Genomic DNA, 27019 nt, shown 5'->3' with positions numbered 1-27019 from the left:
GAGCCTTTTACCAAGGCAAAGAAGATAATTATTTGCCTAGATACTCAGGAAATGTTTTACAATTATATGTTATTTAATGTTTTCTCTAACATTTTGCTGACTTTGGCTGATAGATTTTGGCTGTTTCTTCATTAGCTAGTATTATGATGAACAGAACTTAAATAGGTGTATGTCATTAGTATGTAGGTCTGCATGGGACTGAAGATTCTTGTAGATACACTACTAAGAGGTAGAAAAATTTGTGTTAAAATTATCTATAGACACCCTTTTTAACCCTTGGGTGTTGTGTGATCTGGATATTTATGATTAAGGTTAGCTTAATGTATTGTTGCCACTTGGTAAATATATTTAAATCAATTCCTATGTTTTTATGACTGAAGATAGCTGTTGATACACACATGTATAGCAGAGTTTTGAAGGCCAGAATACTTATTTATGAATCATTGCATATTTAGCTGTCAATGATTTGTATTTAGAAAGCATTTATATTTAAATATGTTCTATATTAGACAACTACCAAATGCCTAAGTCCTACTGCATATTTTAAATTTTCCAAGGATGGTTGAAAGTGTAAGATGCTAATTATCTTTTTCTGATGTGTTGGTGCTATTAAAATCATATCATGATAACTTATCATTTACATATAAATCTTGTTAAAATTTCAAAGCCTAGTGCTGAAAATATAAAATAAGTATATTTAATATAATTGACATTAGATTGCTATTTTCCACAATTTTTCTGAAGGTAATAAGAGAGATCCACTTTTGCATGCCTCTTCAAACAGCATTTTGAATTCTATCAACATCACACTCCTTTTATCCCCAGTAGTTGAAGTCCCCAAAGACTATCTCTCCACAAAAATAACATCTGAAATATCAACTCTATGCATATAAATTCAGTTGGAAGGAGAAAACTCTTCATGACTTTAGAGATGTCAATTTTATTACAAACTGTTTTTTCTACACACAGCTATGTGAGCATGTTAGAATATATGTGCAAATTAATGTGTAATTCTTTCATTTTCCATTATAACTCAGTGTGCAAAAGAACTGTATAAATGCAAGTATAGAGCAAAATCAAGGGTTCCACAGACTGTATACCTGTTTACATGTGGATTCTTTATATCTTAATTCTAAATTTATCTCAGAGAATTCAGGTTAACAAATGATATGTAAGCACTCATCATCCCAAAGTTATCTTCTTTTTTCTTTTTCTTTTTTTGTCTTTGATTTTTTAAAATCTTACAAACCAATTAAAAATTTCCTACCTCTCTCTTCTTCCTCCCACTTCTCACACATACATACACACACAATAACAAGCCTGAATTTCTCATTTTTATTCCTTTTTTGTTTTAAAATTAATTAACATGATCTTCTTGGTCATTTATACTTAAAAGCATGTATTCAAATCTACTTTCTCCTCATCTCACACTTTCATTAATAAATAATAATGAATTAAAATCCGCCTATGGCACACATCCAACCAGTTCATTTCTGTCTCTCTGTTGTTCCATAAATCAAGACAGCCTGGATTGTTTTTTCAGTTTTCTTTTTTCCCTACTTGCCAACTGATTTATCCTATATAGCTCACTAGGGAAAAAAATAGAGCTCAGCTATAATTATGATGCTTGTCATCCTACAAATGCTCCATGACTCTTCATTACAGAATAAATAAGTCATACATTTTTATTACACTTTAAAATCAATTATACTTATTTCAAAAATTCAAACTGAAAAATATGCAGAAAGAGGGATAAAAACCCTTCTTCATTACTATCAGTTTCTTACAATACTACTCCCTTCTCAGTTAACATCTGACAGTTAATTAGGATAGCATGCGTCCACATCTAGTTTTGAATGGCACCTGTGTGTATGTGTGTGTGTGGGTGTAAGTAGTTTGTGACTATATTAAAAACAGATACTGGTATAATTAACTCATCATTCACTTTTCAATAACTAGATGAATTCAATTTATGTAGCCATTTTGTTTTTCATTAGAAAAGTAGATATAGTGTTTTGAACATAGAAACCTACTCTAAATTCACTAATTGCAAAAAAATTATTAAATTGCATTGTTTATATTTTACCAATATAAAGACCAAATATTAATTTTAACATATTTTAGTTTATAAACTTGTAAATTATTAAAAATAATTAAAGCATTTTTTTTTTTTGGTCTAAGTGTCTTATTTACTGATAGACTCAACATAGAGTTTTAGATTAGGTGCTCAATAAATATTTGAATTATTTAATGTATTATAAGGGGAAATCCCTGGTGGCTTAGAGGGTAAAGCATCTGCCTGCAACGCGGGAGACCCGGGTTCAATCTGAGACCCAAGTTTGATCCCTGAGTGGGGAAGATCCCCTGGAGAAGGAAATGGCAACCCACTCCAGTACTCTTGCCTGAAAAATCCCATAGATGGAGGAACCTGTTTTATACATATCATTTTAATTGACTTAAAAAACTTGGGGACATTGAAGAGATTTTAAACATGTTCTGATATGTTAACAGTATTGGACACAGTGATCTTTATTAAAATATATGGTAAATAAGGAAAAAAATGACTTTTTTTCCTTGTTACCCTTCTTATTCTTACTCTGATGCCTGATATTAAAATTTAAAAATATGCCTTTTTAACAAGACCCCCACATAGTTCATATGCACAATTGAGTTTAAGAATTATTGCCTTTCAATGATTTGCAGTTAATACTACTTAATATTTGTGATTTAGAATGTATTTTTCAGATTGAATTGAAATCTATTCAGAGTTTATAAAGGACTCTTAAAACTCAACAAAATTTTACAGATGTTTAATAATGTTCAATATCCTCTCATGTGCTTATTGCCACTTGTATATCTTTTTCAGAGAAATTTTTCTTCAAATTATTCGCCCATTTTAATTGGATTATTTTTATTGTTGGTTTGTCAGAATAATTTATATATTCTAGACACAAGTCCTTTATCAGATTTGCAAACATATTTGTAAATATATTCTTCCATTCTCTGAGTTGTCTTTTCACTTTAATGCTATCCTTTCAAGTACATTTATTAAAAATTATGTTCAAATTTTCAGTTTTTTTAATTTGGTTGCTTGTACTTTTCGTATAATATCTAAGAAACCATTACCCACTTCAATGTGACAAAGATTTAAATTTATGCTTTTTTCTAATAAGTTGTAGTTTCAGTTCTTATATTTAATGTATTTAATTCAGGTGTATTATTTTTGAATATTAAGTGGTAGTCCAAATAAGTGGTGAGCCAAGTTCATTACTTTGTATATGTATGTCCAGTTATTGCAGCACCATTGTTGAAGGCTATACTTCCCACATTGAGTGCTTTTGGCACCTTGAAAATGAAATGCTTGGGGCTGGTGCACTGGGACGACCCAGAGGGATGGTATGGGGAGGGAGGAGGGTGGAGGGTTCATGATGGGGAACACATGTATACCTATGGTGGTTTCATTTCGATATTTGGCAAAACCAATACAATATTGTAAAGTTTAAAAATAAAATAAAAAAAAATTAGTACTGTAAAAAAAAATTTAAAAAAAAAGAAAAAAAATTAAAAAAAAAAAGAAAAAGAAAATGAAATGTAAAGGTGTATTTCTGGACTCAATCCTATTTTATTGATAATTATCTCCTTGGGCCAGTACTATCATACATTCTTGATTATTACAATATTGTGGTCAATTTTGCAGTGGAAATTGAGAGTACTCCAATTTAGTTCTTTTTCATGATTCTTTTGACTGTTCTGGGTCCCCTGTATTTCCATATCAACTTTGGGGTCAGATTGTGAATTTATGAAAGACAAAAGGCAACTGTAGTTTTGATAAAGATTACATTGAACCTGTAAGTACATTTGGGGATTGTTGTTATCATAAAAACATTAAATTTTAAATCCATGAATGCAGGATTTTTCTACATATTGATGTATTTTTAGTTTCTATGATATTAGTTTGCAGTCTTACACTTCTATTATATTTACTTCTATTTATTTTACTCTTTTTAGTTCTATTGTACATGTAATTGTTCCTTTGCTTTAATTTCTTAATTATTATTAGTGTTTAGAAATATAAGTAAGAGTCAGACATGACTGAGTGACTTCACTTTCACTATCTTTCAACCTTGCTAAACTCTTTTATTAGGTCTAAAATGCATTGTTGGTATATTTTTTAGAATATTCTATGTGAAAAACTATGTTATCTGGAGATAGAGATAGTTTACTTCTTACTTTCTTATATAGACAAGTTGTTTCTCCTTTTCTTACTAATCATCCTTGCTAGAACTTCCAGCACAATATTTACAGTGCTAATCTTAAATGGAAAGTGTTAGTTTGTCATAATCATGTATGTTAGCTGTAGATTTGTGTGCATGCTCTTTACCAGATTTAGAACTTTCCTTTTTACTCCAAGTTTGTTGAGAGTTTTAAACATGAGAGTGTTAGACGCTCATTTTGGATCTATTGAGATTACGTGTGATTTCTGTCCTTATTCTATTAATACTATGTATTGTATTGATTGATTTTCATATGTAGAAACAATCTTCCATTCCTAAGATAAATTCCATTTGGTCATAACACATTCTGAATTTTGTCTGCTGGTATTTAGTTGAGCATATATAGGGGATATTGAACTGTACTTTTTTCCCCTTGATATCTGTCTGATTTTCATATCATATTTGCCACATAAAATAAGTAGAGAATCGTTTCCTTTTCTATTTTCTTTTAATAGTTTGTGAAAAATTGGTGATAAATCTTTAAATATTTAATAGAATTTGCAGTGAAGCCATAGGATCCTAGACTCCCTTTGTTAATGTTGCTTAGGCACTAAGTCGTGTCTGACTCTTCTGTGACCACAAAGACTGTAGCCCGCCAGGCTCCTCTGTTCATGGGATTCCCCAGGCAAGAACATTGGAGTGGGTAGCTATTCTCTTCTCCAGGGGATCTTCCAAACCAAGCATTGTACCTGCATCTGCTGCTTCACAGGTGGATTCTTTACCACTGAGCCACCTGGGAAGCCCAAACTTCCTTTAGGATTTTAATTACCAGTTCAGTAACTGTTCTTGTTATAGGCCCTTTAAGATTTCTTGTTTCTTTCTGAATCAGTTTTGGAACTTTGTATATTTTTCAGGAATTTGTATATTTTATGTAGATTTTCTAATTTGTTGGCATAGTTCATGTAACTAATACCCTACATGATGTGTCCCTCTATGAGCCATATCGGGTAGGGCCACCCAAGATGGACAGGTCATGGTGGAGAGTTCTGACAAAACATGGTCCACTCTAGAAAGGAATGGCAGACCACTTCAGTATTCTTGCCTTAAGAACCCCACGAATAGTACAAAAAGGCAAAAAGATATGCCACTGAAGATGAATTCCCCAGGTCAGTAAGTACACAAGATGCTACTGGAGAAGAATGGAGAAATAGCTCCAGAAAAAATGAAGAGGCTGAGCCAAAGCAAAAACAACAGCCACTGGTGATGAAAGTAAAGTCCAATGCTTTAAAGAACAGAATTGTGTAGGAACCTAGAATGTTAAGTCCACGAATGAAGTTAAATTGGAAGTGGTCAAACAGGAGATGGCAAGAGTGAACACTGACATTTTAGGAATTAGTGAATTTAATTCAGATGTCCATTACATCTACTATTGTGGGAGAGAATTCTATAGAAGAAATGGAGTACTCCTCACAGTCAACAAAATAGACTAAAATGCAGCACATGGGTGTAATCTCAAAAATGACAGATGGTCTCTGTTCATTTCCAAGGCAAACCATTCAATATCACAGTAATCCAAGTCCATGTCCCAACCACTGATGCCAAAGAAGCTAAAGTTGACTCATTCTGTGAAGAGCTACAAGAACTTACAGAACTAACACCCAAAAAAGATGTCCTTTTCATCACATGGGACTGGAATGAAAAAGTGGGAACTCAGAGATAACCTGGAGTAACAGGCAAGTTTCGCCTTAGAGTTCAAAATGAAGCAAGGCAAAGGTTAACAGAGTTTGGTTAAGAGAACACACTGGTCATAGCAAACACCCTCTTCCAACAACATAAGAGATGCCTCTATACATGGGTATCACTAGATGGTCAACACCAAAATCAAATTGAATATATTCTTTGCAGCCAAGATGGAGAAGCTCTATAGAGTCACCAAAAACAAGATCAGGAGCTGACTGTGGCTCAGATAATAAACTCCTTATTGCTAAATTCAGACTTAAATTGAAGAAAGTAGGGAAAACCACCAGACCAGTCAGGTATGACCTAAATCAAATCCCTTATGATTATACAGTGGAAGTGACAAATAGATTCAAGGGATTAGATCTAATAGAGTGCCTGAAGAACTATGTATGGACAGAGATTCATGACATTGTACAGCAGGCAGTGTTCAAAATCATCCTCAAGATAAATAAATGCAAGAAGACAAAATGGTTGTCTGAGGAGGCCTTACAAAGAACAGAGAAAATAAAAGTGAAAGGCAAAGGAGAAAAGAAATGATATTCCATCTGAATGCAGAATTCCAAAGAATAGCAAGGAGAGATAAGCAAGCCTTCCTAAGAGATCAATGCAAAGAAATAGAGGAAAACAGTAGAATGGAGAAGACTAAGGATCTCTTCAAGAAAATTAGAGATACTAAGGGAACATTTCATGCCAAGATAGGCACAATAAAGGACAGAAATAATATGGACCTAACAGAAGCAGATTATATTAAGTTGAGGTGGCAATAATACACAGAAAAACTATACAAAACAAGATGTTCCTGACCCAGATAACCACGATGGTATGATCACTCACCTAAAGCCAGACTTCCTGGAGTGTGAAGTCAAATGTGCCTTAGGAAGCATCTCTCTGAAAAAAGCTAGTGGAGGTGATAGAATTCCAGTCGAACTATTTCAAATCCTAAAAGATGATGCTGTGAAAGTGCTGAACTCAATATGCCAACAACAAATTTGGAAAACTTACCAGTGGCCACTAGACTGGAAAAGATAAGTTTTCATTCCAGTCTCAAAGAAAGGCAATGCCAAAGAAAGTTCAAACTACTGCACAATGGTGCTCATCGCACATGCTAGGGAAGTAATGTAAAAATTATCTGAGCTAGGATTCAACAGAATGAGAACTGAGAACTTCCAGATGTTCAAGCTGGATTTAGAAAAAGGAGAGGAACCAGAGATCAAATTGCCAGCATCTGTTGGATCATCAAAAAAGAAAGAGAATTCCAGAAAAAACATCTACTCTTTTATTGACTATCCTTTTAAAGCCTTTGACTGTGTGGATCACAAAAACTGTGAAAAATTCTTCAAGAGATAGGAATACCAGACCACCTTACCTGCCTCCTGAGAAATCTGTATACAGGTCAAGAAGCAACAGTTAGAAGCAGACAAGGAACAATAGACTAGTTCAAATTGGGAAAGGAGTATGTTAAGGCTATATATTGTCCTCCTGCTTATTTAAGTTATTTATAGAGTGTACCATGTGAAATGCCTGCCTGGATGAAACACAAGATGGAATCAAGATTGCTGGAAGATATATCAGTAACCTAGATAGGCAGATGACACCACCATTATGGCAGAAAGTGAAGAGGAACTAAAGAGCCTCTTGGTGAAAGTGAAAGAGGAGAGAGAAAATGTAGGCTTAAAACTCAATATTCAGAAACTGAAGATCATGACATCTGGTCCCATCATTTCATGTCAAATACATGGGGAAACAAGGGAAATAGTGACACACTGTTTTTCCTGGGCTCCAAAATTACTGACAATGGTGACAGCAGCCATGAAATTAAAAGATGCTTGCTCCTTGGAAGAAAAGCTATGACCAAACTAGACAGCATATTAAAAGGCAGAGACATTACTTTGCCATAAAGTTCCATCTAGTCAAAACTATGGTTTTTCCCATGGTCACGTATGGATGTGTGAACTGGACCATAATGAAAGCTGAGCACTGAAGAATTGATGGGTTTGAACTGTGTGAGGTTTTGAAGACACTTGGGAGTCCCTTGGACTGCAAGGAAATCCAACCAGTCCATCCTAAAGGAAATCAGTCCTGAATATTCATTGTAAGGACTGATGTTGAAACTGAAGCTCTAATACTTTGGCCACCTGATGCAGAAAAGACCTTTCACTGGAAAAGACCCTGATGTTGGGAAAGATTGAAGGCAGGAAGGGAAGGAGATAACAGAGGATGAGATGGTTGAAGGCATCACTGACTCAATGGACATGAGTTTGAGCAAGTTTCGGGAGCTGGTGATGGATATGGAAGTCTGGCGTGCAGCCATCCATGAGCAAAGAGTAAGACAACTGAGCGAGTGACCTGAACTGAACTGAATAGCCTATATTTTAAAATCTGTAAAATTGAGTATTTCTCTTTTATTTCTGGTTATAAGAAGTTGTCTTTTCCTTTTATTTGTTTCTTTTTTTTTATTTTTTAAACTTTACATAATTGTATTTGTTTTGTCAAATATCAAAATGAGTCCACCACAGGTATACATGCTAATGGTTTGTAAATATTCTTGATCCTTTCAAAGACATTTGTTTCTGTTTATTTTCTCTGTTGTTTTTCTATATCCATTTTCATTTGTATCTGGTAAAAATCATTCTTTTCTTCCTCCTCAGTTCAGTTTAGTCGCTCAGTTGTGTCTGACTCTTTGCGACCCATGAATCGCAGCACACCAGGCCTCCCTGTCCATCACTAACTCCCAGAGTTCACCCACTCACGTCCATCAAGTCAATGATGCCAACCATCCATCTCATCCTCCGTTGTCCCCTTTTCCTCCTGCCCCCAATCCCTCCCAGCATCAGAGTCTTTTCCAGTGAGTCAACTCTTCGCATGAGGTGGCCAAAGTACTGGAGTTTCAGCTTTAGCAAATCCCAGGGCTGATCTCCTCCAGAATGGACTGGTTGGATCTCCTTGCAGTCCAAGGGACTCTCAAGAGTCTTCTCTAACACCACAGTTCAAAAGCATCAATTCTTCGGCGCTCAGCCCTCTTCACAGTGCAACTCTCACATCCATACATGACCACAGGAAAAACCATAGCCTTGACTAGATGGACCTTTGTTGGCAAAGTAATGTCTCTGCTTTTGAATATGCTATCTAGGTTGGTCATAACTTTTCTTCCAAGGAGTAATCGTCTTTTAATTTCATGGCTGCAATCACCATCTGCAGTGATTTTGGAGCCCCCCCAAAATAAAGTCTGACACTGTTTCCACTGTTTCCCCATCTATTTGCCATGAAGTGATGGGGCCAGATGCCATGATCTTCGTTTTCTGAATGTTGTGCTTTAAGCCAACTTTTTCACTCTCCACTTTCACTTTCATCAAGAGGCTTTTGAGTTCCTCTTCACTTTTCTGCCATAAGGGTGGTGTCATCTGCATATCTGAGGTTATTGGTATTTCTCCCGGCAATCTTGATTCCAGCTTGTGTTTCTTCCAGTCCAGCGTTTCTCATGATGTACTCTGCATATAAGTAAAATAAGCAGGGTGACAATATACCAGCCTTGACGTACTCCTTTTCCTATTTGGAACCAGTCTGTTGTTCCATGTCCAGTTCTAACTGTTGCTTCCTGACCTGCATATAGGTTTCTCAAGAGTCAGATCAAATGGTCTGGTATTCCCATCTCTTTCAGAATTTTCCACAGTTTCTTGTGATCCACACAGTCCAAGGCTTTGGCATAGTCAATAAAGCAGAAATAGATGTTTTTCTGGAACTCTCTTGCTTTTTCCATGATCCAGCAGATGTTGGCAATTTTGTCTCTGGTTCCTCTGCCTTTTCTAAAACCAGCTTGAACATCAGGAAGTTCACGGTTCACCTAGTGCTGAAGCCTGGCTTGGAGAATTTTGAGCATTATTTTACTAGTGTGTGAGATGAGTGCAAATGTATGGTAGTTTGAGCATTCTTTGGCATTGCCTTTCTTTGGGATTGGAATGAAAACTGACCTTTTCCAGTCCTGTGGCCACTGCTGAGTTTTCCAAATTTGTTGGCATATTGAGTGCAGCACTTTCACAGCATCATCTTTCAGGATTTGAAAGATTTGAAACTGGAATTCTATCACCTCCACTAACTTTGTTCATAGTGATACTTCCTAAGGCCCACTTGACTTTACATTCCAGGATGACTGGCTCTAGGTGAGTGATCACACTATCATGATTATCTGGGTCATGAAGATCTTTTTTTATCGTTCTTCTGTGGTTTAGTTTGCTCTTATTTTTCTAGCCTATTAAGGTGGACTTAATTGGAGAACTTCATTTCAATATAGGGGCTTTATATAGGAATTAATAATAGAATTTATAGCTATAAATTTCCTCTAGATATTGCTTTAACTTTATCCATAAGTTTTGATGCATTGTGGATTTGTTTCATATATCTGAAAATATTTTAGAATTCATTGTGATTTGTTATTTAACACATTATTTATTAATTTGTTCTTTAATTTCCACATACTTGTAGATTTCTCAGAGTTCTTTTTGTTGCTGATTTTTATATTCATTTCATGGTGCCCAAAGAAAATACTTTTAAATATTTGAATCCTTCAAGTCTACAGTTCAGTTCAGTTCAGTCGCTCAGTCGTGTCTGACTCTTTGTGGACAAAGATTTGCCTTCAGTCTTTCCCAATCAGGTTCTTTTGCAATAAGTCTGTTCTTTGCATCTGGTGGCCAAAGTATTGGAGTTTCAGCTTCAGCATCAATTGTTCCAATGAATATACAAGACTGATTTCTTTTAGAATGGATTGTTTGGATCTCCTTGCAGTCCAAGGGACTCTCAAGAGTCTTCTCCAACTCCACACTTCAAAAGCATCAACTCTTCAGCGCTCAGCTTTCTTTACAGTCCAACTTTCACATCCATACATGACTACTGGAAAAACTATAGCTTTGACTACACAGACCTTTGTCAGTAAAGTAATGTCTCTGCTTTTTAACATGCTGTCTTGGTTGGTCATAGTTTTTCTTCCAAGGAGTAAGCGTCTTTTAATTTCATGGCTGTAGTCACCATCTGCAGTGATTTTGGAGCCCCCCAAAATAAAGTCTGACACTGTTTCTGTTGTTTCTCCATGTATTTGCCATGAAGTCATGAGACCAGTTGCTATGATCTTAGTATTTTGAATGTTGAGTTTTAAGCCAGCTTTTTCACTCTCTTCTTTCACCTTTCATCAAGAGGCTCTTTAGTTCTTCTTCTTCTGCCATAAGGGTGGTGTCGTAGTCACAAGGGTTGTGTCAGGTCTACAAAGTTTTGTTTAATGGCCTAGCATATAGTCTATTATGGAATGTGTTTCATGCACTTGAGAAAAATGTATATTTTGCTGTTGTTGGGCACAGTGTTCTTAGTTGCCTATTAGGTTTTTTCAAACCTTTTATTCCATTCTGATTTTAGATGTAGTTATTTAACCCATTATTTAAAGTGGAATATTAAACTATCTATCTCTCTTTATATCTTTATATCTGTATCTGTCTTTAGTTTTGTCAGTTTTTGCTTCACGCTTAGGGTCTCTATTATTAGTTTCATTTAAATTTTTAAGTCCTATATCTTCCTAAACAATTGGCTATTTTACCCATATAAAATGTCCTTATCTGTCTCTAGAAACAATTTTGTCTTAAAGTACTTTTTAAATATATATTCTTGTGGCCATTTGAACTCTTTGGTTACTATTTACATGGTATGTCTCTTTTCAACATTTTGCTTTCTACCTATTTGGTTTTTTAAACATTAATTTAAAGTATGTTTCTTGTAGACACAATATAGTTAGAACTTAAATTCTTCAAATATCTGCATTTCATTTGAGGTTTTAGTTAAATTTATTAAATGTGATTGTTTTTAAGTTATGCTCTACCTCTGCCATTTTGCTATTTTTTGTATATATCCTATGTCCCAGTCCATGGGGTGTCAAAGAACTGGACACAACTGAGCAACTGAACAAATAGAATATAATGGGTATGTTTTAAATTAGAAGGTTAAAACAGACTTAGGGGTGAATTTGAAATATAGCATCACTTATTTCCACACTTGTAGAGAACAGCAGCACACTATATCTCTCAAAATTAATATTCATTATAACCTAGTATATTATCATGTTAAATAATGTTTAACAGTATAATGATAAAAGTTTTCATCATTTAGCATAGCACAATAGAAGCCATTTTAGAACTACAAAAAGAGTTATCTTCCAAAGCAAGTAGATCCTCTAAACTGGAATGAAGTTCCAAGCCAGTTACTTTGGTTTCATAGATATGAAACATATCCTAATTTTGTCTTTGTGATTGAAACTTCTTAGTTTTAAGGAAGTTTATTTTCATACCTGTTGTTATCAGCGTCAAATCAATATGCTATGACATGTTTTAGTTTCAAATTATACATAGAATATTTCCTACATTTTCTTTAATTTTTGACAGAATTATATTTATATATATATATATAAACTTAATCTAAAACTACTGTAATAGTGTAGTATGTATAATGCATGAAAAGACAATTCAAGCATCATTGTAACTATAACGATAACATTCCACACATAAGATATGCATTTATACACATGTATAATCTTATAACTATTTACTCTAACACTGCTTGGTGTGTCATTCATAGCTCTTACCTTGGTTTTAAGAATAGAAATTAACTTTACTTTTCTTAAAATTATTGAAAGGGTATCTAGAAATTCAATGACTTGAAAAGAGTCCAGAATCTGGGGGAAACAGAAATGAACAGAAACAGGCAGATCTGGAGAGCTAAAAGCATAGGAGCTAAAAAACGAAAAATATTCTCATGAAGGAAGGAAGGTTAACAGGTAGATAGGAAGGATAAAAAAATAAGGAAATTTATAAATGTAGATTTTTTCCTATAAAAAAGTAACTTCTCCTTGACTTTCAGAACTTCTCTTCTGTCTGCTGTGTTTAAAATAATCCCTGTGCCAAAGGGGCATATTTTCTGGTGACAATTCTGCTCCATTTCACCTGAAAGGGTTTTGATATAGAAAATTAGATATTAAGTTACTCATATGCTTTTAGAAAAATAATTTCTCTATTAAACTACTGCTGTGAAATTACTGTTGTCTTTTAGTAGTGCTTAGAAAATTTTGTATTGGAATAGAACATTTGATTTTCTATTAACCCTACTGAGAAATCTTTGAATCTAGTTTAGAAACCCATTTCCCAAGTGATGTTTTAATAGAATTTTAGGAGGATTCAAGTTGTTTCTTCTGGTCATGTGCTCTTTTTGTTTTTTTTTTTAGCTCTGACATTCCACTTAAAATTAATTCATTCAACAGATATTTACTAAAGGAGCTAACTCTGTACCCAGCAATGGCATAGGAATAGAATCTGATAAGTTCCTAGTACCAAGAGACCATTGTTAAAAAAAAAAAAAATCCTCATACGGTCTCCATACATAAGTATTTAAAGTTCTCATCATGGGGTTTTAATATCAAAATTAGGATACTTTACTGAAGGGAGAGTTGGAGACTTTGTTTCCTCTAGGTTTCTGAGCCTTCTTTTGGCACTAGTTATCTATCTTTTAGCAGTACTCCTAACAACCCATTTCAGATCTGTCTTCACAGGTTTTTTACATGTTGAGGAGTCTTTGTATGTCTAACTCAAAGCACCTACCCTGTGGAAGTTTTGGTTCCTGAAAGCAGCCACTCAGAAAAAAAAAAAAAAAAACCTTTAAGTGATCTAAGAATTTTGAAGTTGTAGAATGTGAAATAATGTCCATGAGAAGAGACTTGCTCTATAAAATTTGGTGTATTTATATGATGACACAGTCTCAAAATAATATGTTAAATTGAAAATGAAAGTTAAAAGATGATTCACAGGCCATAAAATGAATAATAATATATGTACATATTAATATGTGTGTGTAAAATGTAAGTAAAAGGATGAACAACAAATTTGTAATTTGTGATTAGAAGAAAGGGTTACTTTTAATACTTTTTTATTTGAGTGTAACTGCCTTATAATGTTGTGTTCTTGCTGTACAATGAAGCTTATCAGCCTTATGTATAGATATATCACCTCCCTCGTGAGCCCTTCTCCCAACACCCTCCCCAACCTCATCCCTCTAGGTCACCAGAGAGCACCTAGCTGAGCTCCTTGTGCAATACAGCGGGTTCCCACTAGCTATCTATTTTACAAGTGCATGCTGAGTCTCTTCAGTTGTGTCCAACTCTTTGTGACCCTATGGACTGTAGCACACCAGACTCCCCTGTTCATGAGGTTCTCCAGGCAAGAATTACTGGAGTGGGTTGCCATTTCCTACTCCAGGGAATCCAGATCCAGGGAATCGAACCCACATCTCTTATGTCTTTTGCATTGGCAGGCGAGTTCTTTATCACCAGTGCCACCTGGGAAGCCCATTTTACACATAGCAGAGTTTGTGTGTCAATTGCAAACTCTCAATCCATACCCTGCTTCCGCCTCCCCATGACCTGTGTGGTTTGATTGCAGGATTGTGAAAGGGGCTGCTGGGGATCAAGACACAGTCATTTTTTAACTTCTTCATTCTTCATTTCTACATCTTTTAATCTAAGAAAAGAATCAACAGGTCAGGAAGGGTATCGTATGCATTCAGTAGAGCATAAATCAGGAGATAGATTAAACTACCTGGTGATCTCATTCCCATTATTAGGTTCTTCTAGGGTTAGAGGGAAACAGGAATGAGCAAGTGGGAAAGGGGCAAAAGAGCTGCTTACAAATCCACACTGTCAAACATCATCCCATTTCTATGAGATTAGGGGTGAGAGTCCCTCTTTTGTAACTTCTTCATGATGACATAGGGCACTGTATTCTTTGAGTGGAAAATGTTGGCATCGGTCTCTAGCAAGTCTTTGCTGACAATTTTAGTTACCTGCTTACATATATGGCAGAGAAAGCTATAATTATTTTGATGCCCACAAAGATATAGATTATTGTGAGCAATAATGTTAATATTGTGTGGAAAGTCTCCTGAGGCCTGTTCTTAAAATTGTGCTAGCCATAGATTCAGTATTGGTCAAGATGGTGAAGCTGATGACATGGATACAGTCTGGTCATCACATTGCTAGTTCATTTCCTCTGGTGGCAGATCTTTAAAGCAACTTGGAAATGGGCATCAGACACTGAAAGATGCTGTAACTCTGTTGTCCTGATCATTAACTGCTTGAGTCTGCTCCTTTGTGACTCTGGGAGGCCTGAGAGACTTCAGTTTTTCCAGAAACAAGAGGCAGAGGGCAGGGAGGGGCCTTTTTTACTTTGGTGAAGGGTTGGCCCACAAGGTTCTGCTCAGTCAATTGTGTATATATGTACGTATGTATATATGCATAATGAAGTGAAGATCTTGAGAATTTCCTGGAGGCATTTGCCAACCTATATGAGGTGGCAAAGAGGTTGAGCTGACCTTTTGGAAAACTTGCAAGCATAGATGGACAAAATTGGAAAACAGAGTCAATTTGTGTTATCGTTGCAAGGGCTGTATATTCATGACATTTTGAAACTTTGGAACATCTCAAACTATTAACAGAAATTAGAATAATTCTAGATTTCTAATTCTTGTAAGTAGCTGGGGAAAACAAGCAAAACAGCATCCAGGGAAAGAATCATCTTTGATTAAAGGTAGCACCGTTTTTGACCTTAAAACATTTCTAGAAATGACATTTTGAATATAATATCCACCACATCATCACAGATAACAAGGAACAGGAAAACAAAACTATTATTATTCTTTGGATTGCCACTAAATATCACTAATCGATGTAACCACTTTAAGAAGTTAGAATACAAGAAATATAAAGCCAATGGGAAAGAAAAGGATAGAAATAATAAAGGTATAAGTAAAAATTAGTGGAATGAATAAAACTATAGTAATTGGAAGAAGTCTATAAAAGTGTATATATGTGTGTCTGTATGTGTGTGTGTGTGTGTGTGTATATATTTAAAGAAAAGCACACAACATGAAAATTGTGAGTTTAAGCTTTACTCAGGGTCTTACTGAAGACTATAGTCTGGGGGACACCCACTTAGTAACTTTGAGTACACTGCTCCAAAGATGGAGGACATAGTATGTATACGAGTTTTTTTTTTTTTTTTTTTGGTTAGGAAATATATATAGGCAAGCATATGCCTTGGTAAAAGATTACTGTGTATCACAAAGAACAAATATCTTAAGTTAATGATTTTAGTGCTTTACTATATATGGGAATATGGAAGAAACTGGGGTCATTGAAATTCCTTCTGAGATATATATCTAACTCTAGAGGCCTGTTTATCCAAAGCATAGATTGTCTGATCCTGTTTTTCGTTTGTTTATTTCATTCTGAATTCGTTTCAAGGTGCACTATTGATGGTTAAATGCAGTGGGTTGCAACTTAACCCTGGTATAACTGAATAATGAGTCTTTCTATGTTCTTTTTCTATTCATATATCGTACATATATATATGGGTGTGTGTATATATATATATATATATATATGCAGTAGAAAGAGAAAAAGGCACAAGCATTTTTAATAAATGTGATAAATCCTTGGTGTGAGTGAACAAAACAAAGAAAACAAGACAAAAATAACTAATACTAGAAATAAAAAAATCACTAAATATCTACTTAAAGTAAACATTACAAATATAAAAGAAAGTTATAAATGAACTTTATGCCAAGAATGAAAATTTGAATTTATAGGAATGTAGAGTAAAATGGTCACAAGAAGAAATGGATAATCTGAATATTGTATACTTAACTAAATAAATTGAACGAGTAATTAAATGGCCAAAAATTTCCAATTCAGTTGCCTTCACTAGCAATTTCTCACAGATGTGCATGAAATTTTTAAAATACTGATTTTACATAAACTACTCCAAAAAACAGAAACAAAAAAAGGATATTTGTTTCTGCATTTTTTCAGGCTGGCAAAACTTTGGCACTAAAACCTAACAAGGAGTGGTTAAGAAAGCACTATTGTTAGGTAATCTTAGTCATAGTCACAAATTTAAATCTATTAAGTAAATTGAGAAAGACATATCCATAAACAAACAAATAAAAGCTATGCTCACTTGGTGCTTATTTCAGATAGTCATGGTTCATTAAGCTTTTTAAAAATTAATAACTATAATTTGCAACATTACAAAATAACTCATTATCTAAAGAGTTTTATCCTAAAGAAAAAAATATTAAATTCATAATCTATTTGTAATAATAGTAAAAAAAAAAACAGCAAAGTAGGAAAAGAAAGGAACTTTTTTTAATCCTTTAAAAATAACAAAAGTATCTTATAACACTCCACTGAAGACACCAAACTTAAAATACTTAATCGCCCAAAAGAACATTAAAATCTTTACTTTCAAGTACAGGCTCAAGATGTGGGTTCTCAGTATCACCAATGCTGTTTAATTTCATTCTGGAAGTCTTAGAGCAAACAGGCTGGAAAAAGATATAAAACCTAAAGGAACTAAAGAGAAGATGCCAGCTTTCATTGAAGTGGGTAATATGGATATGTGTTAGGAAATTGTTGGAAGAAAAGTTATGACCAACCTAGATAGCATATTCAAAAGCAGAGACATTACTTTGCCAACAAAGGTCCATCTAGTCAAGACTATGGTTTTTCCAGTGGTCATGTATGGATGTGAGAGTTGGACTGTGAAGAAGGCTGAGCGCTGAAGAATCGATGCTTTTGAAGTGTGGAGTTGGAGAAGACTCTTGAGAGTCCCTTGGACTGCAAGGAGATCCAACCAGTCCATTCTGAAGGAGATCAGCCCTGGGATTTCTTTGGAAGGAATGATGCTAAAGCTGAAACTCCAGTACTTTGGCCACCTCATGCGAAGAGTTGACTCATTGGAAAAGACTCTGATGCTGGGAGGGATTGGGGGCAGGAGGAGAAGGGGACGACAGAGGATGAGATGGCTGGATGGCATCACCAACTCGATGGACGTGAGTCTGAGTGAACTCCGGGAGTTTGTGATGGACGGGGAGGTTTGGCGTGCTGCGATTCATGGGGTGGCAAAGAGTCAGACATGACTGAGCGACTGAACTGAACTGAACAAGCATATTATTAAAGTTAAAATGCTTTAGCAAACTTTCTTAATAAAATATTATATATTATATCCACAGCATACTCTATTGTAGTTAGAATTAATTAATTATAGTTCCATGCAATATAGAAATGAATCATAAAAAAACTATAGAGTTGAAAACACAGTTAAACAACATTTGAAGTATGAATAACCAGCTAGTAAAACTGAAAAAGAGGAATTAAGATAAAAGTGAAAGTGGATTTAAAGGTTCAATTGGGAAGAGGTGTAATAGGGAAGGTAAGGCACTTCTGGACCACAGGCATCTTTACTGTGATAATTACATGGCCAATCTCTTTATAATTATGTGCTAAGCTAATCATTTATATTTTATAAACTTTCCTCTATTGTATTATTTTACAAAATAAAGTCTAAAAAGTAACTTGGACTCAGGGATAAGTTTGGAAAGGTTATAATACGTAGGTGGACAGAAATGATAAAGTCAGCTCCATTTCACAAAGACTACTTGATAAATTAACTGTGTAAAGGGTATTTTGCCAATAATTGTCTTAATTTAAAAACATATATATATATATATATATATATACTCATATTTATTATATGTATGTATACATAATCTTCTGCTGTAAGACCAAGTACCAAAGGGATACAAAATACAAGTACTTCAAAGATTATTACTTTGATTTGAGATTTCATACCTCATATTTAGAAAATTTTTTTGGACAAACACATTTGCACCTTCTGGAAACATACCTTGAGTTTAATCTGTGTCATCTGGGGAAAAGAAAGATAGACACTGAGGTATGATTTAGACTTAATTATATATATTTGCATGAATTCTTTAATTTTAAGAAACTACATTATCTTTCAAATAGAGTGTTTACTGCTAAATTGTGTTTTGGTTTTAAAAATGAATATGTTGAAAATAAGCTGTACTTAATATTCTAAAATAGTATTCTATTAGATTTTTAAAAATAATTTATAAAACAATGGTGGCAGTAACTTTATTGATATTCCATTTTACAATATGTTTTCATCTCCCAAACCATCATAAAAATAGATCAGTGTAACATTAATAAAATTACATTTTTGCTGAAAAACAGTAGGTACAGTTGTATTTTTGCCTGAATTTTAGAAGTGTATATACTATGGCTACAGTAGCTACACAGGCTATTTGTCTGTATTTAAAGAACAATCAATATCCAATTCTTAGATGAGAGCATCTTCTTTTGAAGATGTGGTAGAGAATGTCAAACCTAATTAACTTGATTTATTATAAGTTTATCAAAAATATAATGGATGATAGCATCAAACTGTTTCATGATTACCACTCACAGATGGCCAGTTTCATAAAAAGATCATATATGGCATGGTGCAGTCTTTTTCTATTTGAGGAGAAATAAACAAATCTATTGGAATTCATTATATTGCCATCACCTATAAAAAATAATATAGGGAGTTTTCTAAAATCTAAGTTCCCTCACAGAATATTATTTTCTTCCTTTAGATGTCATTTGGTAATAATTATTTTGAATCACACATGTTTGCTACAATAGGAAGAACATCAAATGAAAGATATTTCTATAGTAGTTTGCTTATAATATTCTGAAAATCAAAACAAAAATTTCATTTATGGCATCTAATATTTTAACATGTTCAAGAATCATGTTAATGGCCTTTTTGTTTATTTCTAACGCAATTCACAACTCCCTTCTTTTGAAAATTAGGCTGTTCCACCACACAGAATGTTCCATTGGCTGGCACTGGTATGAAATAGCTTTATTCCAGATTAAGATAGAACTGTTTTATAATTAGAATTTTATATTCAGAGATCATTTTGTAATTCTAAATTATAAAAATATTAAATATACAAAATACATCATTGGCAGTCCTATGCGGTGAGGGTTTGCTAGATTGCCATGGACACAACTTAATATTTTCCTATGAATCAAGCAGGCCTACTGTTTCAGTTCATTTCAGTTCAGTTGATCAGTCGTGTCCAGCTCTTTGTGACCCCATGGACTGCAGCACTCCAGGCCTCCCTGTCCATCACCAACTCCCAGAGTTTTCTCAAACTCATGTCCATTGAGTGGGTGATGACCTCCAACCATCTCATCCTCTGTCATCCCCTTCTCCTCCCACCTTCAATCTTTCCCAGCATCAGGATCTTTTCAAATGAGACAGATCTTCTCATCAGGTGGCCAGAGTATTGGAGTTTCAGCTTCAGCAGCTGTCCTTCCAATCAATATTCAGGACTGATTTCCTTTAGGATGGACTGGTTGGATCGCCTTGCAGTCCAAGGGACTCTCAGGAGCCTTCTCCAATACCACAGTTCAAAAGCATCAATTCTTCGGCACTCAGCTTTCTTCACAGTCCAACTCTCACATCCATATATGACCACTGGAAAAACCATAGCTTTGACTAGATGGACCTTTGTTGGCAAAGGTCCTTTTAATATGCTGTCTAAGTTGGTCATAACTTTCCTTCCAAGGAGTAAGTGTCTTTTAATTTCATGGCTGCGGTCACCATCTGCAGTGATTTTGGACCCCCCAAAAATAAAGTCTGACACTGTTTCCCCTTCTATTTCCCAAGAAGTGATGGGACCAGATGCCATGATCTTAGTTTTCTGAATGTTGAGTTTTAAGCCAACTTTTTCACTCTCCCCTTTCACTTTCAAGAGGCTCTTTAGTTCTTCACATTTTGCCATAAAGGTGGTGTCATCTGTGTATCTGAGGTTATTGATATTTCTCCTGGCAATCTTGATTCCAGCTTGTGCTTCATCCAGCCCAGCATTTCTCATGATGTACTCTGCATATAAGTTAAATAAGCAAGGTGACGATATACAGCCTTGACATACTCCTTTCCCTATTTGCAACTGGTCTGTTGTTCCATGTTCAATTCTAACTGTTGCTTCCTGATCCGCATACAGATTTCTCAAGAGGCAGGTCAGTGGTCTGGTATTCCCATCTCTTTCAGCATTTTCCACAGTTTATTGTGATCCACACAGTCAAAGGCTTTGGCATAGTCAATAAAGCAGAAATAGATGTTTTTCTGGAACTCTCTTGCTTTTTTGATGATCCAGCAGATGTTAGCAATTTGATCTCTCGTCCCTCTGCCTTTTCTAAATCCAGCTTGAACATCTGGAAGTTCACAGTTCACATACTGTTGAAGCCTGGCTTGGAGAATGTTGGCCTAGTATTTGTTCATACATGGTTAATATATATCCATCTGATCTGTTCTAATACATTTATAGAATACAGAGTTTGATTTCTAAAGCAAATTCTTAGGAGTCACATGCTTCATTAGTTGAATTATATTTCATTAACAAAAAACAAATCTTAGAAATAAAATTGATTAAGAGAAGTCTGAGTTTTTATTATGTTCATCAAATTAAATGAACATCTGTGAGGGGAAGGCATACATAATTTAAACAAAAAGTAAAATTACGTTTTTGAGTTAACTTTGCACCTTAGGGGCTTCCCAGGTGGAGCTAGTGGTAAAGATCCCACTTGTCAAAGCAGGAGACTTAAGAGAGGTGGGTTTGATCCCTGGGACAGAAAGGTTTCCTGGAGGAGCCATGCCAAAGAACTCTAGTATTCTTGCCTAGAGAATCCCATGAGCAGAGGGTCCTGGCGGGCTGTGGTCCATAGGGTTGCAAAGAGTGCGACACGACTGAAGCGACTTGGCACACATGCACGCATGCATACACCTTAGGGATATGATATCAATGAAAATGCCTTTACTTTAGATTGCTGTCTAATTATATGCCTTGTAGGAGTCAAAATTTAATCAAATTTACATTTTTATGATGATTTAAACTACATTGCCACTAGGATTGCCACTAATCCCCCAAATATTTATTGAGTATATTTTATAGTTCAGGTGATTTTCTCTAGGTTTTAGAGATGAAGTTGTGAAGTCAGAGCAGTTACTTCTTTTCAGAGTTTATATTCTGATGGAGAGAGGAGAAAAAAGAATGAGATGACTTCAGATAGCAATAATCTCTATGATAAAATAAAATTATGTACAATGACTCTGCCTGCAGGTATACTTATTTAGATATTGTGGTTAATAAAGTTCTCTTTGAGATATGAAAATTATATGAGCTGAATTCTGTTCTAGAAATGGACTATATCAAGGTCTAGAAAAAGAACTTTTCAGGCAGAATGAACAATGGGGGCAAGAGCCATAAAGTAGTCATTATGAGAACAATTATAAGGCCAGTGTTGGTGAATCCTAAAAAGCAAGGTGGGGAAATGGTAAGATATATAGTGAAAAAGTAGACAAGGACTAGTTTACTAAAAGGGCCTTTTTGTGACATGGCAACAACTTTGAATTATAGTCTCTATATAATAGGAAGGGAACATTATGATCTGAGTGACATTTCAAATGCATTTCAGTTTGGTATAGAGAATAAATTGCAGACACCAGTTATAGGTTATTACTCTGGTTTAGGCCAAATGTGTTTGCAATAGCTACAAATACTGCAATTGTTTAAAATTATCTTTGCCAGGGGCTGTTTATCTGGGGAAAAAATATTTTAGGAGAGAAATTGATTTGAATCTTTTTTTTCTTTTAGTTTCAGATGGTTTGAATGATATGTTTAATCTATGTTCTATGCAATCTTTTGACAATACTTTTCAGCTTTTTATAATAAAGTAAAAAAAAGCAATGATATATATATATGCATATATATGTGTGTGTCTTGCTAACATTTTTTAGGAGATGTAGTAGTTTATATAGTACAAGCTTCTTGTAGGATAAGCTAAAGGATTTTATGTTGGACTTTTGGAAAGAATAACAGGCTCTTCAAAGAATATAAAGACCAAAAATATTTCAAACACTCTGTTTTACTCAAATTATTTTCTATTGATCTTTCTCTTACGTATGGAAAATTATTAATTTTTCTAACTCTTAAAAACCGTCTTCAATTCTGTAATTGATTAGATTGAGCTCCTCAGATTTGTTTAAAGAAATATTGTTAGAAAAATTTTTGATAGACATCTTCAAAAAGAGGACCTCATTTCGACCTGTGTTGAATCAGTTGAGCCTTTAATATGGTAACCTACATCACTGTACAGTTTTAAAAGAAAGAATACAAGCTGCACTTCTCATGCATATTTCCACATGGGACAGTTTTTGCTTCAAATAGTGCTATTCACCCCTATCCCACAGAACACCATTTGAGAACGCACACACACACACACACACACACACACACACACACACACACATAGATGAAAAGTCAAAGTGATAGTCACTCAGTCATGTCCAACTCTTTATGACCCCGTGGCCTGTAGCCTGCCAGTCAAGAATATTGGAGTGGGTAGCCATTCCCTTTTCCAAGGATCTTTCCAATCCAGGGATTGAACCTGGATCTCCCACATTGCAAGCAGATTTATTATAGTCTGAGCTACCAAGGAAGATATACATACATACATACCTATACACATATATACATAAACACACATATATATATATGTATATAAATCTTATATATAGAAATATATGTATATATTCTTTTTTCTATAGCTGGCTTTATATGAATACTGTTTATAGTTGCTTGAAATATAGGTTCAGTCTTGCTGCACAATAAGTGGTCGTTAAGGCCACCTCTCTTTTTTTAGGGAAACCTTGATTATTTTAATAACAATTTCTTTACTGTTTATTGTGGTAGTTTGTCTTATTACATTATTTGATTTCTGTCATGATCTTACATGGTTTTCATATTATTTTGGAATATAAAATGTAAAAAGTTACCTAAAATTCAATAGCTAGCTCCATTTTCCATTCAACATTAAACATTCTCTTTTATATTAATTAGATATAGATAATAGCCCAAATGAATAATCAATGAGCAGTCAACCAATAAATTAGCAATTTTTAGTTATGGACTAGTTGGGATTGGTATTATTCTTGGGGTTATCTCATTGAAGGAAAAAATATGTGATATAGTCTAGGAAATATGCTGGCAGATTATGAGAAGTCCAAATGTTTTACAATATGCTGAACAAAGTCATCTTGATTTTTTTTAAAGTAGGGTTTATTCATCAATAAATGTATAAAAGCAAATAAACAAAAAGGAATACTTGTTCCTCACATTAATGTAGAATGTTTCCATTTCATAAACATTTATTTTCATCTTTCCAACAATAAAAGAGCTTAATGGTAATATTGTTACACTTTGATTTTTTTCTTTGACCTTTAACATTGAATATTATTTTTAAAAATTGTAGGTAAACTATATCATGTTCTGTTGGACCTGCTTTATTTTTTTATAGTCACATTTTGAGCTTAGTGCTAAAACATGTTTAAAGCTAATAAGCAGAGAAAAACACATAAGAAGAAAATAGAATCATCTTAGAAGCATAGTTTAACCAATCTCTTATGAAGAGAAGATCTCTCCATACGCTCTTCCTAGCCGTATTATTTCAGTCACTAGTATTGGACGCCCCTTCTCTGTGCTATGGCTTGTCTCTTTGTATTAGTATTCAGTGGCTCTCTTCTTCCTGAATACACCATTCAAAATTATGACATATTAATCACAGACATTAAGGATGGAAATGATCTATTACTGTAGGTCATCTAATACCCTCCAGAGGCCAGTCCTTGCTGTATTATCCTGTGCTTTTCACGGGTTATTTGAAATGATTCAAGAAAATGAAGGTTTCCCCCATTTCCTTATTACGCAATCAGTTTCCCCATGGAATTCACTCTGCTTTGATACTCTAACCAGTTGCTAACAAGCAAACCATTTCTTGACACATGGAAAATTGCACAGACTTGTAATACCTCAGGCACATTGTGCTCTTTAACACTATTATTAATATGTTAACAGGTGGAAATTTATTATCATCTGACTGCTTGGGGTGTGAAATGTCTTATACTCATTTCATTTTCAATTCTTTGTAGTTTATAGTTACACTTGATTAAAGGTGGTACTGTGAACACTTGAAGTTGTTTTAATTCAAGATAAAAATACTGTGAACTACATTCAGAAATGTATTAGATATTGATTCTCACATGGCCTTAGTCTCTGTCTAATATGAACCCAAATGCAAAAATTTTGAAACAGTATGGGAAAAATCAATTAACAACCAAACTCTAGCCAAAATTAGTAAAACAAATGCTTTGAAAGAGCTATGGAACAGTAATAGGAAAATACTAGAAGGCAACTTAAAATACAGATATATTAGGTTTCCAAATAGAGGTTTTGAGAAGATTGATGATTCTTTTTAGGTTGTAGCTTATCTGTTGTTGTTGTTCAGTCGCTAAGCGGTGTCCTACTCTTTGAGACCCCATGGACAGCAGCATTGCAGGCTTCCCTGCCCTTCACTGTAACTTAGCTGTATTGCTCTATATTCTCAAGAAAAGTACATACCGGAGAAGAATGCTGACATTAGGGATGCTGTTGTAAAAGAAATATCAGTGTCATACATGTGCATGATTTACATTTTTAAGAATGCTTTTTCCTGATTTCTGGTGTGTTTTTTTTTTTTTTTCTTTCTGATTTGTTCCTATAATTCAAAATGGAGTATGGCAATCAAATAGCAAATAGCAGTAGTACCTGGAAATACATATGGAATTTTTATCCTAAGTAATATTAAGAGGAAGATTGTACTTACACAATAAAATATTATTTATCTTAAATATAAATAGAAAGTTGATACAGTATGTAGCCATTTAAAGGGTGAATCTGTGATGATATTATCAGTTAATCTCATATATCCTTAATTATGTTTCATAATGGGCCAGTTGAATTTAGTCTAATTAAGTCATCCCAAAGAAAGGCAATGCCAAAGAATGCTCAAACTACCACAAAATTGCACTCATCTCACACGCTAGTAAAATAATGCTCAAAATTCTCCAAGCCAGGCTTCAGCAATACATGATCCATGAACTTCCTGATGTTCAAGCTGGTTTTAGAAAAGGCAGAGGAACCAGAGATCAAATTGCCAACATCTGCTGGATCATGGAAAAAGCAAGAGAGTTCCAGATAAACATCTATTTCTGCTTTATTGACTATGCCAAAGCCTTGGACTGTGTGGATCACAAGAAACTGTGGAAAATTCTGAAAGAGATGGGAATACCAGACCACTGACCTGCCTCTTGAGAAATCTGTATTCAGGTCAGGAAGCAACAGTTAGAACTGGACATGGAACAACAGACTGGTTCCAAATAGGAAAAGGAGTTCGTCAAGGCTGTATATTGTCACCCTGCTTATTTAACTTATATGTAGAGTACATCATGAGAAACGCTGGACTGGAAGAAACACAAGCTGGAATCAAGATTGCCGGGAGAAATATCAATAACCTCAGATATGCAGATGATACCACCCTTATGGCAGAAAGTGAAGAGGAACTCAAAAGCCTCTTGATGAAAGTGAAATTGGAGAGTGAAAAAGTTTGCCTAAAGCTCAACATTCAGACAATGAATATCATGGCATCTGGCCCCATCACTTCATGGGAAATAGATGGGGAAACAGTAGAAACTGTCAGACTTTATTTTGGGGGGCTCCAAAATCACTGCAGATGGTGACTGCAGCCATGAAATTAAAAGACGCTTACTCCTTGGAAGTAAAGTTATGACCAACCTAGATAGCATATTCAAAAGCAGAGACGTTACTTTGCCAACAAAGGTCCGTCTAGTCAAGGCTATGGTTTTTCCTGTGGTCATGTATGGATGTGAGAGTTGGACTGTGAAGAGGGCTGAGTGCTGAAGAATCGATGCTTTTGAAGTGTGGAGTTGGAGAAGACTCTTGAGAGTCCCTTGGACTGCAAGGAGATCCAACCAGTCCATTCTAAAGTAGATCAGCCCTGGGATTTCTTTGGAAGGAATGATGCTAAAGCTGAAACTCCAGTACTTTGGCCACCTCATGTGAAGAGTTGACTCATTGGAAAAGACTCTGATGCTGGGAGGGATTGGGGGCAGGAGGAGAAGGGGACGACAGAGGATGAGATGGCTGGATGGCATCACTGACTCGATGGACGTGAGTCTGAGTGAACTCCGGGAGTTGGTGATGGACAGGGAGGCCTGGAGTGCTGCGATTCATGG

Source organism: Bos indicus x Bos taurus, chromosome 7, assembly GCF_003369695.1.
Source record: "Bos indicus x Bos taurus breed Angus x Brahman F1 hybrid chromosome 7, Bos_hybrid_MaternalHap_v2.0, whole genome shotgun sequence".
Classification (NCBI taxonomy): Eukaryota; Metazoa; Chordata; class Mammalia; order Artiodactyla; family Bovidae; genus Bos; species Bos indicus x Bos taurus.
Note: the sequence above shows the minus strand (reverse complement) of the source record.